We start from the raw sequence: 18,601 nt of genomic DNA on the forward strand, positions 1-18,601 counted from the left end.
GGATTTGTGTGTGTGTGTGTATGTATGTACAATGTGTCTGTGTGCGTATAAACGTGTGCTTCTTTGTGTTTATGTGCATGTTTGTAAATTTTTGTTCATTTATGTGGATATGTATACATGTGTTTCTGTGTGTGAACCTATGTGTGTGTTTGTGTCTATGTGTGCTCGTGTGTATGTTTGTGGGTGCGTACGTGTGCAGGTACGTGTTTATTCCTGTTTATCTGTCTATGTATCAGCTGCCTGTAGCTTTGCCAGTTGTGGGTATTATTGGTACCGATGTACAATATGTTGAACTTTCTGCTTATAAATGTGTTTTCTGTGAGTTGCAAGCTGACATCAGGTGACCGAATGCAAAAATACAAGGAGGTGCCTCAGGAGAGAACAGTGAAAACCCAGGGAGAATGCAATCACCAGCCTGGATTTAGATTATGCAAAATCAGTTATCGCATATGGATAAGAGGAACAAGGGTGCTAAAGAAAATTATGTTGTGTGAATAGATATTTTAAGAATATCTTTAGCATGTTGGTCATTTAAAATCTTCAGCCAGTAAGCTACATGCCGTCTTGTAATGTCAGTAACTGAATTCTTAGTGTAGAGACACATCCACTCCCAAATTCCCTGCTTGGAGCGTAGTTAGATAGTGATTTAATAGTCTCTCCCTCTCTGGACAGCTGAACAAATTATTTTTGGGTTCCCCCTGCAGATGAGGTGGAGATACAGAGAGTCCACTCATCACCTTCCTCCTCTATTGGTCGGGGACGTGGAGGTAAAATTGGTTTATATTGCCCCTCCTCCTCTCTCTATTGCGGAAGTGGGCGTACAGTGCATTAATTTAGGCCCTCTCCCTTTCTTTGTTGGAAGCGGCTGTACAGTGAATTAACTAATGCCCCAGCTCTTTGGTGGGAAAGTGGGGGTACAGTGTTAATTAATGCTCCTCCCCCACTATTTGTTGGGGAGCGGTGATACACTGGATTAACTACTGCCCCCCCCCCCCCATATGCTTTGGTGAGGAAGTGAGGGGTATAGTGGGTTCACTAAGCCCCTTCCTCTTTGTTGGGGAGTTGGGGTGCAGGGCATGAGCTAACGTCCATTCCCCACTCTCTGTTGGAGAAGTGGGGGTGAAGTGCATTCACTAATGCCCCTCCCCCTCTCTGTTTTGGGATGTGGGGGTACAGTGGATTAACTACTGCCCCTTCCCCATCTCTGTTTTGGGATGTGGGGGTTCAGTTGATTACTTTATGCTCCCTCCTCTCTCTTTTGAGGAAGTGGGGGTACAGTGGATTAACTAAAGCCCCTCCTCCTGTCTCTGTTGGGGAAGTGGAGGTACAGTGGATTTACTAATGCCCCTCCTCCTGATTTTGTAGGAGAAGTGGAGATGTAATGGGTTCACAATTTCTCTTTCCCCTCTCCTTGATGGGTGATTGTTGGTCCATGTTTCTGTTTGATTCTCAATTCAGTTCCCAGTGGGTGTAATGCAGCAATTTAAAGCTGACATTAATTTTAAATTCACCTGAGGAAGGAGCAGTGCTCCGAAAGCTAGTGTTTGAAACAAACCTGTCAGACTTTAACCTGGTGTTGTAAGACTTCTTACTGTGATCAATTTTAAAGGGATGGACAATGGGAGAAGCAGGAACACCGATATCTAAATGCGATGGGTTTGTGTGTCTGAAATGGGAAAATGTCCGATTTCTTCTCAGCGGGAGGAAAGTCAATGAAGATATTTTGCTGAATCCTGGAATGAATGAGTTTTACTTTGTCTCTAACCCAGGGTGTTTCTGAGCTGAGAGCACTGGTTGTATCAGACTTGGGGCCGAAACCTGTAGAAATCCGGGTCTCATTGAACAGATCTAATATCAGCAAAGTGGAAGCACCATTAATTAAGCGGCTGTACATTTAAATCACAATTGGAGGAAAAAACCTTTATTATTTTTATTTTAGTTCGAAATGCAATTGATAGATTCTCATTGACATGAATTAACGGTGTCCATCAGAGCGAGGGAAATGTTCACAAAACTGGGTTTACCGCTGGATTTATCAACCGTTCTGTTGATGATCTTCAAGGGGATGGCTTCATGTCCCACCACACAGGAGTAAGAAGCGCCGCTGGCCCACTCCTCCGCTGCAATGGATAACAGGCTGTACATGAAGAAGGAGCTATTGCCGTTCTCCGCCATCACCTCGGTGTTCTTGTAGTTCCCGGGATTCACCGGCTTGTCATTGACGGTCCACTTGACGAAGATCTCTCGGGGGGAGAAACCTCTCACTAAGCAGCTGAGGGAGACGAATCTCTGAGCGGAGACGTCTTCAGCCGAGGGCAGCAGGACAGAGACGGACGGTTCCCGCGGGTTGGGATCTGCAGAAAATGTACAATAAATATCAATAAAATGGGGAATTCCGGAGACAATGGAACCGCGGGTTAGATGTGGGAGAAATGTGTTTTGTGTTGGATTTTAAAGGTTTCCATTTTCCACTTTGGGATCTGTCCCGGTTCCCAGCTCGGAGCAGAGGTGGACACAATCCTTTTCCCTGAGAATTTACGGATATTGGATTCGAAAGTTTCAGAAAGTGTACAGCAAGGAAACAGGCCATTTGGCCCAACTGTTCTGTGCTGGTGTATGAACTCCACACCAAACTCCCCCTACCTCACGCCCAGAGGATTGGAAACTGCCAATGTAACACCCTTATTAAAAAGCGAGGGAGACAAAAACAGGTAACTATAGGCCAGTGACCTTAACAGCTGGGCACTTAGACATACAGGATATAATTAAGCAGAGTCAGCGCGGCTTTGCGAAGGTAAATCTTGCTTCACAAATTTATTGCAATTCTTTGAGGTGATAACGAGAAGGCTAGAGAGAGGGAAACCAATAGTTGTAATATAGATGAATTTCAAAACTGTGTTTAATAAGTGAATGTGCTATTCCCACGGCTGCAGATACAAAAATAGGTAGAAAGGCAAGTGGTGAGGACATAAAGTCTACAGAGGAACAGAGCCAGCTTACGTTACTGAGTAAAATCTTGGCAGATGGAATATGATGCAGGAAAATGTGAGGTTAGACACTTTGGTCGGAGGAGGAACATAACGAAATATTATTTAGATGGACAAAGACTGGGGAAAGCTGAAGTAACGGGGGAATTGGGGGTTCTCGTGCAGAAACCACATAAAGCAAGTTCTGCAGGTAATATGGAGACAAATTGAATGTTGGCATTTATTTCAATGGGAATAGAATATAAACATGGGGAAGTCGAGCTCAAATTATACAAGGCATTAGTTAGACTACACTTGATACACTTTTGTTGCCCTTATCTGAGGAAGGCAGATTGGCTTTGAAGGCAGTCCAGAGAAGGATCACGAGGTTGACCCCGCGTATGGAGGGATTTTCTTCAGAGGAGAGGTTAAGTAGACATAGACATAGAATTTACAGTGCAGAAGGAGGCCACTCGGCCCATCGAGTCTGCACCGGCTCCTGGAAAGAGCACCCTACCCAAGGTTAACACCTCCACCCTATCCCCATAACCCTGTAACCCCACCCAACACTAAAGGCAATTTGGACACTAAGGGCAATTTATCATAGCCAATCCACCTAAGCTGCACATCATTCGACTGTGGGAGGAAACCGGAGCACCCAGAAGAAACCCACGCACACACGGGGAGGATGTGCAGACTCCGCACAGACAGTGACCCAAGCCAGAATCGAACCTGGGACCCTGGAGCTGTGAAGCGCTTGTGCTATCCACAATGCTACCGTGTTGGGTTGTACTTATTGGAGTTTGGAAGAATGAAGGCGACCTAATTGAGACATGAAAGATTCTCCGGGAGATTCTTAGGATAGACGCTGAGAGGTTGTTTTCCCTTGTGGGAGCGTCTCGGAGCAGTGCAGGATCACAAAGTGAGGGTTCACCCATTTAAGACAGAGATGAGAAGGAATTTCCTCTCTCAGAGGGTCGTGAAGCTGTGGAATTATGTAACACAGGGGGCTGTAGATTCTGGGTTGTTCAGTCTGTTGAAGGTTGAGAGAGGCGCATTTTAAATCAGTAAAGACGGCAAGAGATATGGGGATAAGGCGGGAAAGAGGAGTTGAAGATGATCACATCAGATCAGTCAGGACGTCACTGAAGGCTGGACCGGTGTTGATGGGCCTAATGGCCTACATCTGCTCCTACGTCTTATGGTCTGCAGTCTCGTTCCATCTAATCCCAATATCACTGCTTTTAATCCATTGTTCATTCGTCTGCATATCAATTTCCCCCTTAAACTCTAAGGGCCTAGAATATTTAGTTAGTGGAATTACCAATCAGAATGGACCATAAATACACTGAATGCTAAATACTGACCGCTGCACTGACACTAGAAATAGACACAATGACTGACTTATTGCTTCAGTCTCACCGCTCACCTATTTTTTTGTGGATTGAAATTCTTAAAGGAGTTGGCAGGTCCTGATGGCTCGCCACACATTCAAACTCAGCCCCACTCAGCCAGGCTTGTGTGGAGATGTTTAATTTGCTGACCACGCTCTCAGTATCTGCCCCAGGCTGGTCGGCAATCTCTGATTTCAGCAGCTTCTTCGCTTCACTCCAGGACACGTTGACTCCAAAAGGAGCATTCGAAATGACGCAGGTTAAGGTTACAGTCGCCTCCAGTAAGACCTGTTCTATTGGCGGTGGCTGTATTGTTACTGAGGCATCAGTGCAAACGGAAGGATCTGTGAATGAAAACATGAAAATTAACCCAAGTTTCACCTTCAGAATCAGGACAGCAGGATTCAGCCTTCACTCTCTAAATGTGAATAAGTCAACTTCGAAATATCAACCCCGACAGACCACCTTTAATCTTCGATATACAATAGAAAACCAGCGTGTTCTGTGAAAACTATTATAGAATCATAGATCACTACAGCGCAGAAGAGGACCATTCGGCCCATGGAGCCTGCACCGACCGTCGAAAGAGCACTCTACCTTGGGCAATTCCCCCACCCTATCCCTGTAACCTCACAACCCCACCTAATCTTTGGACATTCAGCGACAATTTAGCATCAGCAATTCACCTAACCTGCACATATTTGCCTGCGGGAGGAAACCAAAGCACCTGGAGGAAACCCGTGCAGAGACGGGGAGAAGGTGACTCCACACAGTCACCCATGGTCAGTATTGAACCGGGTCCCAGGTACTGTGAAGCCTCAGTACTAACCACTATTGTGAAAATCGGTTAGCCCCAGTATCATTTTAATGAATCAGTATTGCAGCATTCCCAATGTGATACATAATTCCTGATCTCTGGAAAGCAGTCTTGAATGCTAATTTATAAATAGGTTGGATGACGTTTTCAACAATTTCCCCCCGGAGCTGTTATCAATAAAGGTTTCAAGGCACCCACTGCCTCTGAAATATAATCAGCTGTTTCGGAATAAAGCTGAGATCAGGTCCACCTCACTCACCAAATGATTTGAAAGTAGAGGAAACATTCTTTGCTGTTCTGATAACATCCTGAATGGTGAGCAATCCAAATGCAGCTCTTACATCAGAATGAAACACAAACTACATGGCAGTAAATTAGAACATAGAACATTACATCGCAGTACAGGCCCTTCGGCCCTCGATGTTGCGCCGACCTGTGAAACCCCTCTAAAGCCCATCTACACCATTCCCTTATCGTCCATATGTCTATCCAATGACCATTTGAATGTGTTTAGTGTTGGCGAGTCCACTACTGTTGCAGGCAGGGCATTCCACACCCTTACTTCTCTCTGAGTAAAGAACCTACCTCTGACATCTGTCCTATATCTATCTCTCCTCAATGTAAAGCTACGTCCCCTCGTGCTAGACATCACCATCCGAGGAAAAAGGCTCTCACTGATAGTCCACCCTATCTAATCCGCTGATCATCTTGTATGCCTCAATTAAGTCACCTCTTAACCGTCTTCTCTCTAACGAAAACAGCCTTAAGTCCCTCAGCCTCTCCTCATAGGATCTTCCCTCCATACCAGGCAACATCTTGGTAAATCTCCTCTGCACCCCTTCCAATGCTTCCACATCCTTCCTATAATGCGGCGACCAGAACTGGACGCAATACTCCAAATGCTGCCACAACAGAGTTTTGTACAGCTGCAACATGACCTCATGGCTCCGAAACTCAATTCCTCTACCAATAAAAGCTAACGCACCGTTCTCCTTCTTAACAACCCTAAAATAGAAGTTATTCTGTGCTTTGTACTAACTTCAGTAAATTCCTGATTTGGATTGACAGCAGAATGCAGGATTATTTATTGTTTCCTCTGTTTGTGTCTCTTACCAGACGAGGCGATGTTCAGACTTTGGGTGACCTCTTGATGAGTGACCTGGCAGGTATAGACCGCTTTGCTGAACCATTCCCCAGCGGAGACTGTCAGCCGACTGCTCACTGAGAAGTTCCCGTTCACTTCATAGGCGGGAGAGGTGACAATTCCTGAACCCATGGGTTGTCCATTCTTCAGCCACTTCACGTTAATTGAGTTTGAACGGAAATTGTTGATTGAACAGACGATGGTTGCAAATTTCTTGCTTGAGATTTCTTCATTGGAACTCACGGTGACGAGAACATTTGGGGGGATGTCATTTCCACCACCTTCAAAAACACAAGTTAACATTTCTTGCAGAAGATCTTGTAACAAATAAAATGACTTATTATGTTTAACTCTTTGTCTGCAGTCAATGTTTTTCGCCAGGAATCAGAACTATGCAGAGTACCATAAATGTATCATAAATAACCAAAGTTGTAAATAAAGGAATGACAGATTTTCTGTTTCTCACAGGTTATGTGAATTGCGCTTTCACATAGCCGTCCGTCAGTCCAGAAGTAAAACACTCGAACACGTCAGTAACGAATATTCGTTTATTCACGGCCGGGACAAATCTCTAAGTAGTCGGGGAACCACCTTCGAGAAGTGCCAAAGTCCCAGAGTACGGACTGTCCCTTTATACAATCACAGCTTAGAGGTGGTCCCCTTAAATTCCTAGATACACCAATGATTTGGCAAGGATCCAGAACATGTAACTTATATGGAATTATTATCCTGACGTAGGGTGGTTACTATGACATAATCATTAGCACGGTTCACTAATACTGCTGCTGCTAACGGTTTTCTTATCCTATCCGTCCATCAGGTCGAACTTCCTTATCTCTTTCCCTCTCATGCTCCTGAGTCAGCTCTTTCACATTCCAATGCCCATTGTCTCAGTTGACAAGGTTTTACACACTCATCTTTGCTGTCTCTGCACTAACAGATACAGAGATATGTTCTCATTCCATTCTCTCAACCCTTTAACATCTTTTACTTGATGATCACAGATATATTTCAGAACCTTAATATTACGTACAGACAGCAAGGTTAAAACAAGACAATAAATGTAATCCACTTCCACATTTCCACAACACTTACATTTCATTCCAATGCTCTTGTCTGAGCCTCTGTGTCGAACCTCACAGCTGATTTTGCTGCATCCCCCCTCTGACTCGGTGATGGTTAACTGGCTGCTCAGGGTGTAGGTTCCCTTCAAGTTTCTCACTGACGGGTATTTCTTAACACCAGTGGTGATCGGCTGCCCATCTTTCTTCCAGGTAAGTCTGGTGATTTCTGGGGAGTAGTCCATCGCCAAACAACCGTAGGTCACGGAGCCATCGGTGTTGTGTTGCTGACAGGAGGAGACCAGGCTGTAGAGAGTGGGCGGAGACGGTGTCGCTGGGAGAGAATGGCCCATTCAACAAGTTAGACTCTGGGATCGTATTTATTCAGTAACGTAACCTTTCAATATTCGACTATAACTATGAGTTTATTCTAACATTTTCCTATTAAATGCAACAACGATATTTCAGCATTTATTTGATCTATCATTTGAGAATCACCACCTGTTCGCCCCCTCATTATAAACTCACATATCTTTCTCCGTCCCTATCACCTGGCAAAAAAAGAACATTTTGATGTAATCTGAATGGTGTAACTTTCATTGGATTGAAAGAGAGGAGCAGAGGGGTTATCCCCATTTTTTCAGCCACCATGTAATACAAAATGGAAATGTCCCATAGTTCCTGAGTCTCCCTCCTTTTTAGAGTTTACTGGTGGGGATTTAACCTGAGCGTCACCACACCTCAGGCGAGAGGCAAGGTTGAGAATGGGAGTTTTCATGAATAACCTCAGCCGGTGCAGCAATTGAACCCGCGCTGCTGGGATCGCTCTTCATCACGAACCAGCCGTCCAGCTAACTGAGCTGTGTACGTCACAATCCAACTACCTGAGCTGTGTACGTCAGGATCCAGCTAACTGAGCTGTGCAGGTCACAATCCAGCAATCTGAGCTGTGTACGTCACAATCCAGCAATCTGAGCTGTGTACATCACAATCCAGCTAACTGAGCTGTGTACGTCACAATACAGCTAACTGAACTGTGTACGTCACAATCCAGCGAACTGAACTGTGTACGTCACAATCCAGCTAGCTGAGCTGTGTACGTCACAATCCAGCTAGCTGAGCTGTGTACGTCACAATCCAGCTAGCTGAGCTGTGCACGTCACAATACAGCTAACTGAGCTGTGTACGTCACAATCCAGCTAACTGAGCTGTGTACGTCACAATCCAGCTAACTAAGCTGTGTACGTCACAATCCAGCGAACTGAGCTGTGTACGTCACAATCCAGCTAACTGAGATGTGTACGTCACAATCCAGCTAACTGAGCTGTGGACGGCAAATCCAGCAAACTGAGCTGTGTACGTCACAATCCAGCTAATTGAGCTGTGTACGTCACAATCCAGCTAACTGAGCTATGTACGTCACAATCCAGCTAACTGAGCTGTGTATTTCACAGTCAACAACATTTTGTGATAAAGAAGTTGTATCTTCATTTATATCATTGCAGTTTTGGAAATTGCCTTTTTTCAAACTGACTGATCCCTCTCCTCTCTCCACCTCACTACCCCCACTCCCCAAAACACTCCACTTCAGAATGCACACTTATGTAATTACAACAAATCTCTAAATTTGAGTAGTTGCAACATTCTCTAATTTTAGGATCATGCACATTAACAGCGGGAGGCGGCCATTCTGCCGTCGAGCCCCCTCCACCATTCAATAATGGCTGTGTTGATTGTTGTGTTAACTCCACATTCCTCCTGTCGCTGAGACCGGGCTGTGTGCCCCGCGTCTCTGTGCGTTTCCCCATCTCTCTGTGATTCGCGCTGGACCTCTGCACCGTTCACCTGCTCCTTTCACTTTCTTCCACATCTCGTTGTTCTTTGTCCACTGCTCGTCTCTTTCCCCAGTTCTTTGAATATTTTCCGGTTCCTGACACTTTCCATGGGCTGTTTGAACTTCTCGCCAGTATTTTGCGCTTTACCCCGATTCTTTTCGCTGATCGCCCGCTCCATGGACTTTCCTCCGGATAGCTGCAATTCTCTCAGCTCTCTGCGCCTTCACCGGCTTGGTGCACTACCCCCGGCTCTCTGTCCCTTTCCTCTGCTCTCTCTGCTTTCTACCAGCTCTCTGCCCTTTGCTACGGCTCCCTGTGCTTTCCCCAGCATATCTGCCCTGTTCACCACATCTCTGTTTCCCCCCACATCTCCGCTCTGTCCCTCACATCTCTGTGTCCCCCTCCCCCATTCCTGCCCTGTTCCTCGCCTCCTTGTTCTTTCCCTGGCCCTGGAAGTTACTCCGGCTCCGGCGCTTTCTCCCGGCTCTCTGAACTATCCTCTCCCGGGCCGCACAGACACTTTCGGGCGCCAGTCGTGCTCATGCCCCGCTCCAGTTCTCTCTTTCTCTCTCGTTGCAGACATTCGGGACCGATTTAGGGACCGTGCGTAAGAGAATGAGTGAGTAACAGAGTGAGGGTTGGAGAGTGAGAGGGGGTGAGTGAGTTGGGTGATTGAGGATATAAGAGTGTGGATGAGTCGGAGATAATGGTTGATTGACTGAGTGATGGTAAATGGTGAGGGTGTGTCACTAAGGGTGAATGACTCAGGGTGGGTGAGGGCAGTAAATGAGACGTGGAAAATAAGTGAGGCCGAGTGAGTAAGTTTCGGAGTTGAGTTTGTTAGTGCAGTCGTGTAGTGAACATGAGAGCGAAGGTGAGTGAGTGAGGGTGGGAGAGTCAGGATGGGTTACTGTGGGTGAGTGACTGGGTGGGTGACTGAGTGAGAGTGAATGAGTGAGAGTGAATGAGTGAGGTGAATGAGTGAGGGTGACTGAGTGAGGGTGAATGAGTGAGGGTGAATGAGTGAGAGTGAATGAGTGAGGGTGAATGAGTGAGGGAGAATGAGTGAGGGTGACTGAGTGAGGGTGAATGAGGGAGGGTGAATGAGTGAGGGTGAATGAGTGAGGGTGAATGAGTGAGGGTGAATGAGTGAGGGTGAATAGGTGAGGGTGAATGAGTGATGGTGAATGAGTGAGGGTGAATGAGTGAGAGTGAACGAGTTACGATGAATGAGGTTGTATGAGTGTGGCTGAGTGATTGAGGTGTTTAACTAAGAATTAGCGGATGAGCTTGGTTGTGTGAGGGATATGAGCGGCGAGAATGAGTGTGGGTGGGTGAAAATGAGGCAGTGAATGTGAGTGGGTGCGTGACTGAGGGTGATTTAATGAGGTTGGGTGAGTAAGGGTGAGCGAGTTAATGAGGGCGTGTGAGTGAGTGTGGGTGAATAAGGATGAGTGAGTGTGCGTAAGTGAGGGTGAGTGAGTAAATGTAAGTGAATGACAGTGTGTGAGTGTGAGTGCGAGTGGGTGAAAGAGGGTGGGTTAATGATGGTGTGTGAGTAAGGCTGGGTAAATGAGTGTGCATGGGGGTATGTGGGTGAGCGAGGGTGTGTGAATGAGTGCGAGGGCAGTGTCAGTGCGTAAGAGTGAGTCAGTGTGGGTGGGTGAATGAGGGTGAGTGAGTGAGGATGGGTGATTGAGTCAGGTGAGAGACTGAATGAGGGTGGGCGAAAATGAGTGAGGGCGGGCGTGTGAGGGTGGGTGAGTCAGTGAGTGATGGTGGGTGACTGAGTGAGGGTGAATGTGAGTGAGTGATGAGGGTAGTGTGAAGGTGAGTGAATTAGGTTGGTCAATGAGGGTGAGATAGTGATGGTGAGTGAGGGTGTGTGAGGGTTTGTGAGCGAGTGTGTGTGTGTGAGTGAGTGGTGAGGGTAGTGTGAAGGTGAGTGACTTAGGTTGGGCTAGTAAGTGTGAGCCAATGAGGGTGAGTGAGGGTGTGTGAGTGAGTAATTGTGTGTCTGTGAGTGTGTCTGTGTGAGTGAGTGATGGTGTGTATTTGAGTGAGTATGTGCGAGAATAAGTGTGTGAGTGAGTGTGTGTGAGTGAGGGTGTGTGACTGAGTGAGGGTGAGGGAACAGGTGAGTTAGGGTTGATGAGTTAGAGTGGGAGCGTACCATTGGCTGAAAGAGGGCGAGTGAGCGTGTGGGCCTGAGTGGGTGAGTGAGATTGGCAATGTGTGTAAGGGAGAGTGTGCAAGTGTGTGTGAGTGTGTGACAGAAAGTGTATGAGAAAGACAGCATGTGAGAGACAGGGTGTGTGTGTGTGTTGGCAAGAGACCCTTTGTATAAGTGTGTGTGTGAGAGTGTGTGTAAGAGAGAGAAAGGATATGTGTGAGAAATAGAGTGTGTGGGAGAGAGACAGTGTGTGAGAGGCTGGATGCGAGTGTGTGGAAAAGTAAGTGCGCGAAAGAGATAAAGTGTGCGCATTTATCTGTGGGAGTGTGCATGTGGGAGAGAGGGGGCGGAGATGAGAGAGAGGGTGTGAGATGATGTATGTGTGAGACAGATTCGTGTGTCTGACAGAATATCCAAGAGAGTGGTAGTGTGCGTGAGAGTTGGTCAGAGAGAAAAAGTGTGTGAGTGCAAAAAATGTGTACTTGTGTGAGAGTGTATTTCTGTGCAAGGAAGTGTTTGAGTTTGTGTGTGTGAGCATTTTCTCTGTGGGTGTGTGAGAGTGTGGTAAGAACGAGAGTGCGTATTTGTGCTTTGAGAGATTGTGTGTGAGAGAGAGAACAAGAGAATGTGTCTGATAAAAGCAAATTATTGCCGATGCTGGAATCTGAAACAAAAATAGAAAATACTGCAAAATCTCAGCAGGTTTGACAGCATCTCTGGAGAGAGAAGAAAACTTCCTTCTGCCCCTTCTCTCTCCACAGATGCTGTCAGACCTGATGAGAATGTCCAGCATTTTCTGAGTGTTTGAAAGTCTGTTTGTGTGTGGGTGTGTGAGAGAAGCAGTGTGTGAGAGCGAGAGTGGAACTGTGTGTGTGAGACGGTGAGTGTATGTGTGACAAAGAATATGTAGATGTATGAGTGTGTGTGTGTACTTGTGTGAAAGAGTGTATGTGTCTGTCTGGCTCACTCCCAGTTTCCATATTCTCATTCACCCTCACACTCCACAAATATTCCCATCCACTCTCACAGTGAGTGTGGGCGACTCAGTCAGCATAATCCGGTTCGCGGACCATGGGCTGGACAATCATTTAAATCGTTCACAGATACGTTGTCCATTGACTTTGTCAATTAACGTGCATAATTTCACCGAGCAATGAAATGAAATGAAAATCGCTAATTGTCACAAGTCGGCTTCAAATGAAGTTACTGTGAAAAGCCGCTAGTCTCCACATTCCGGCGCCTGTTCAGGGAGGCTGATACGGGAATTGAACCGTGCTGCTGGCCTGCCTTGGTCGGCTCTCAAAGCCAGCGATTTAGCCCTGTGTTAAATCAGCATTTAGCTAAATCCCTAAATCACATTGCTAAATGGGGCAATATGTTTCCAGATATCTGATTCGATAACTCGCAGCTTGTTAGTTCGATGTTTATTCTGTCTACTTGACCTCTGCGGGGAAAGGCCCTCAGGTCACGCACAGGTCATTTTAAGATATAAAATAAAGTCCCCACTCCTCCTCACAAAAGCTCCTATCTCCCGCTGCAAGGATGGAGATACAATGCTGGTCTGATATAAAATAAAACATCTGCTACATTGTCGAGCGACAAGAGCCTGTCAGAGACTGGGAATTCTGTGTCAGGTAATTCAAAACCTATCTCCCAAAGGCATTTTACCATCCACAAGTCTGGTCTGTGATTGAATCACTTCCACTTCTCTCAATGATTGAACCACAAAATAAACTGCAGAAATTCAACATTGTCCAGGACAAAGCCGACGCCAAATTAGCCCCATTCACTGTCTTAAACATTCACTCCCTCCATCACTGACAAACGTTGGCAGCAGTGTGGGTGATATACAAGATGCACTGCAGCAACCCTCCAAGGCTTCATCGAAAATGCCTTCCAAACACCCAACCTCTACCACCTAGAAGGACAAGGGCAGCAGATGCATGGGAACACCACACCTGCACTTTACTTCCAAGCCACACACCATCCTGACTTAAAACTGTCCCGATTCCTTCACTGTTGCTTGGTCAAAATGGTGAAAATCTCTCCGTCACAGCACTGTGGATGTATCTACACCACATGGACTGCAGCTATGCAAAAAAGTGATTCACATCAACACTTTCTCAAGGGGCAATTAGATAGCAAAAGCTGGCCTCACCAGCGACTATAACATCCTGATTAAGATTAAATGTAAAATACAGAATAATTTGTCTCTTTTCTTGCGCCATTAAATAGTAAGAAGTCTTACAACACCAGATTAAAGTCCAAAAGTTTTCATTCAAACACGAGCTTTCGGAACACTGCTCCTTCCTCAGGTGAATGGCGAGGTATGTTCCAGAAACATGTATACAGACAAAGTCAGAGATGCCAGACAATGCTTGGAATGCGAGCATTTGCGGGTAATCAAATCATTACAGATCCAGAGATAGGGGGTGATCCCAGGTTAAAGAGGTGTGAATTGTCTCAAGCCAGGACAGTTGGTAGGATTTTGCAAGGATCACTCCCTATCTCTGGATCTGTAATGATTTGATTACCCGCAAATGCTCGCATTCCAAGCATTGTCTGGCCTCTCTGACTTTGTCTATATAAATGTTTCTGGAACATACCTCTCCATTCAGCTGAGGAAGGAGCTGTGCCCCGAAAGCTCGTGTTGAAACAAACCTGTTGGACTTTAACCTGGTGTTGTAAGACTTCTTACTGTCCTCACCTCAGTTCAACGCCGGCATCTCCACATCATGGCCATTAAATAGGATAAGGACTGTTATGACAAGGAATAAAAGAGAATAAATCTCCCTCTGCATTGCCTACTCTAACATTCCAAAGGCAGATGCAGCAATGATTAAAAAGCAACCAGATCTCCTACACTACCTGGCATTTCTGAATTGTTCTTTCTGACTGTCACAATTTGGGGCAAGTATCTCAGTCTGAGGCGCCTCGTCAAACATAAAGTAAAACTTTCACATTCCTCACAGATACCATTTAAAAAAAAAGAAATCAGTCAAATTCCATCCCCTAAAATACAAGAGAATGAATTATTCAAGCTGTTTCATTCTAATTGATCAATGGTCAATTTACGACAACAACAACTCAATAACTTCTTTGAAATTAAACTGATATTAATTTCAAAGCTTCCATCGCCTTTCAGATATTTCTCGCTGTATGTCTGAACTGAGCACAATGTATTTTCACTGAGAATGAGCACATTAAATATAACAGGTTCAGGGGAGTTTAATGACAGTGATCCAGTGATACGATAAGAAATAAAGAAACCAGGAAACATTCACATTTAAAACCGATTAGCTGATTTGATCTAATTAATTAATTAAATTTAATGAAATAAACAGGGCGAAACACTTCATCCACCTGAGTAAAGAAATTATTGTTTTCTAAATTAATTTTGGTTACAATTACAGATTCTCTAAATGCTTGACTGTCGGGGGGCATTTATGTTTAATTAGTTAGTACAAATATGTTATTGCCTGTTGGTTAATTGTCAATTAGGTGTCTTGTCAGATTATTTGCACTCTAATAAAAATAATAAAATGAGTTTTCTATAATTCAGAACTAGTTCCTGCCTGGAAGTTTGTTACAGCATCTGAGTTTAATTAAATCTTCAGCGATGCTAAACAATAAATATCAAATAACTGGATGGAAACATTCAAACATGTATAATATTTTTACTGAAAAATAACCATGTTTTAATGTTTAACTTTTTTGTTTTGAACTGCTCTGTATTAACCTACAAAAATGTTAACTATTAATATTTCTGAACGCATTGATAAATCTTGAATTTCATCTATTCACAGAGTGTAATTCTCAAGATAAGTCTATGAGTGCAATATTTCAAATACTTTCAACTGGGCTGACATCGCGAAAACTGTCCCTGTGAGGTGTGATGGCATTACATCATCTGTTTGTTAAAGCGAGACTCCCGAGTTTCTAAACTGTCGCATATAAACTATATATATAAATAAATAAAGTGGCAGGCTGTTTGTGATCAATTAAAGTGCTTCCTAGATTTAATAACTCGACTAATCTCTGTAATTTAATTATTAAAATTATTATGAAAGGAGATCCAAATTAATTAGTGTAAAATACGGTTAAAACTGTTCATTCAGATCCTCTACAAAACTAAACATGACGAGCAACTGGAGTAAAGATATTGTTACTCAATTTAATATTTAATATAAATAAGCATGCGGCTCAGATATAATCTGTCCTCCTGTTCTGTAATTTGTCTTTCATATACTTCTATTCCATATACAGCACAGTTGTGCGAAACAGGGTATTATTATTTATTGCAAAGCTAATACTGTGTGTAATTAAATTAATCTCTTTGAATTTCAAGCTTTTACTTGTCAATCTCCTGCCCAATGCAGTCTGAACATTCTTCCAATTCAAATAAAATCATATGAACAATTCCTTCACTGTCAGTGGCTTCCAGGTCGCAGAAAACTCTTTATGATTAGATTAATGACAATTATCTCACTATCCAACTATAAATGGCATTGAAGGAATCATGAATCATAATGAAGAAGCAGAATCATATAGTTGTGGCTGCACAGAAATAATATAACAATCGGACACATAAATTGCAAATTGCAAAGTTAAACTCCTATTTAAGTAAATGCAAATGTTATCGGGGATATACAAATTAAAGCAAAAATCTCTTGTGCAACTGAACACTGCTGTAGAATCGGTACGGTCTGATTAATCTGTAATCATCAATTAAACATTTTAAAACGCCCGAATATATCTTTAATTATTTTGTTCATTTCCGAAACCTGCCTCTTTTCTCCCTACAATCGCATTTCAAGCAGGTTCAAACAATTAGAATGCATTGTGCTAGAAAACATGTAACTGTCAATATCACCGAGTTTAAACAATGTAGAAACACCAAACCGGTTTTTAAAATCACCCAGACACATAATCCCCTCAGCAGGAAAACACCAAAACTCATCACTGAGGGACTGAAACCCGTTTGCTGGAGAAGCAGCTCAATTCCACATTGAACACAATCAAACGTAACATTTCAAAAACATCTCAATATCGAATCCAGCAGACAAGCTCGCCACCAAATGTATGAATTATCAAATAAATAAAAATATGGAATAAAAGCAGTATCATTGTGAGGAAGTAGGACAGGTCCAAAAATAATATTGAAACTTTACGATATTTTATTCATATTGGGCTATATTGAAACATATTTAAATATTTAATGTTTGCAGGAGATGGTAAAAGCTGCAACCATCAGATGCCACCGTGATGAAACATTGCTGAGAAGCGAGGCTGTGATAGCAGGAACAAATTATGTTTGGAAGGAGCATCTAAAACTGTAATTTATTTTAATCTGCAAATAGTACTTTTGAAAAACCTAATATCTTGTCTGTTTTTAGCCTATAATCATGCGTCAAGCAGTTTCAAACGCGTGTATTGTTTTCATCCAATTACAAAACATGTAGCCGCTCAATATCATCGAGTTCAAACAACGCAGAAACAATACAGAAACAATGCTGAAACGTCACACCGCTTCACAGATTTTACTTATTCAAAGTTACCCAGACATAATCTCCTCAGCTGATAAACACCAAATCACATCCCCGAGAGGTTAAACCTCGATTCACGGAGAAGCAGCTCAATTCTACAAACACTTTGAACAGAATCAAACATAACATTTGAAGACAATCTCAATGAGAACCCACCAAATCCGCCAGTCACCAAGTGAATTAATTGTTACCCTAAACAGAAATGTGGAATAAAAGCGGCAAAATTGTGCGTAAATGGAACATATTTAATAAATGAACACAGAAAATTTCGCATATTTTGTGAATATTGGGTTAGATTTTTAACACTTGGTGGTAAAACTTGCAGCCACCAGATGTCACCGAGATTAATCATTGCAGAAACGCCAAACTTTTTAACAGTCGTTGGATATTGAAAGTAACCCGGTTACACAGTATCCTCAGTAAATAACCACCAAATCATAACAACCAGGGACTGAATCCCTCAACAGAAACTTTTGTCAAGAGGCAGAATAATTCTCTTTCCCCTTTTCAGCAAAATCGTATGAAACATTGCAAAACAACGCAATACAAAATCCAGCAAACTATAATTCAGCGAACGAATGAATTGTTAACTTAGAGAAAAATATAAAACTAAGACTCAAGTAAAACAGTGAGTAAATAATTGCACGGTTCTTACCTGCAGTCACCGTCACCATGGTCCCTTGTCCCCAGTAGTCTAGATAGTCACAGTGTCACATTCCCTGGGCAGTTCCATACAATAACCGCACCTGCACAAAATAGACAGAAATCCACTTTATTTTAAATATTCACAAACCAGCAGCAAAAGAAAGCCAAGGTGAATGTTCATGAAATTATAATTGTATTTGTGGATATCGCTTGCTCTTCATAAATGTTTTACATTAAGAACATGTTATTGAAATCACCAACTGATTGGCGAATAATTATCACAGATTTTCCACATTTCTTCTTATCATTTGGACAGAGATGGATATATAAATAATACTTCACTATGAATAAAGTTGGATTGTAAAAGGGATCACTGAGTCAGCCTCAGTTCATTAGTGCTGAGGGGATTTTGTATTGACACTAGCTAGTGTGCCCCCGCCCCCCCCACACCCCAGGTATCTGGTATCTTGCGCAGTAATAGACGGCGGTGTTTTCGGTCTTTAGGTTCCTCATGTCCAAAGAGAAGATGTTGTTTGAAGTGTCTTTGGACGCAGTAAATCGATCCTTAATTGCTGGGGTATAGATGTTGTCTGATGAACTATAATAATATACCAAGCCCTCCAGCGCCTGTCCGGGAAGCTGGCGGAACCAGCTCATGTAGCCACTGCCAAGATTGAAGCCGCTGGTTTTACAGGTCAGTGTCAGGGAGCCTCCGGGACGCCCGGTCTCTGCCTCCGGCTGAGTCAACACAACATCCGACTGGACACCTGTAAAAATATATCAAAAAGCCCGAGGATTAATGCTGGTGAAATGATTGGTGACTCTGGGAACATTCCAGAGAGAGACTAACACTGAGACAGTAACAGTGAGAGACTTGGACAATAAAAACTACTCACGGGATAAGAAAGTCAGCAACAAACTGAGAGAAATGGCCCACCTCATCCTTCTGGTCATTTGGGGGAAATGGTTGTGTCAGGAATTCAGTGAACAAACCAGCTCCCGGACTGTTGGATTCGGGTC

The 18,601-nt window shown here is 43.7% G+C and overlaps 1 pseudogene; it reads right to left on the reverse strand.

Moving 5' to 3' along the window:
• Window positions 1-1,902: 1,902 nt before the first annotated feature.
• On the reverse strand, window positions 1,903-18,566 carry LOC119959600 (annotated as a pseudogene).
• Between the last annotated feature and the right edge of the window lie 35 nt (window positions 18,567-18,601).

Source organism: Scyliorhinus canicula, unplaced genomic scaffold (genome assembly GCF_902713615.1).
Source record: "Scyliorhinus canicula unplaced genomic scaffold, sScyCan1.1, whole genome shotgun sequence".
NCBI classification, from domain to species: Eukaryota; Metazoa; Chordata; class Chondrichthyes; order Carcharhiniformes; family Scyliorhinidae; genus Scyliorhinus; species Scyliorhinus canicula.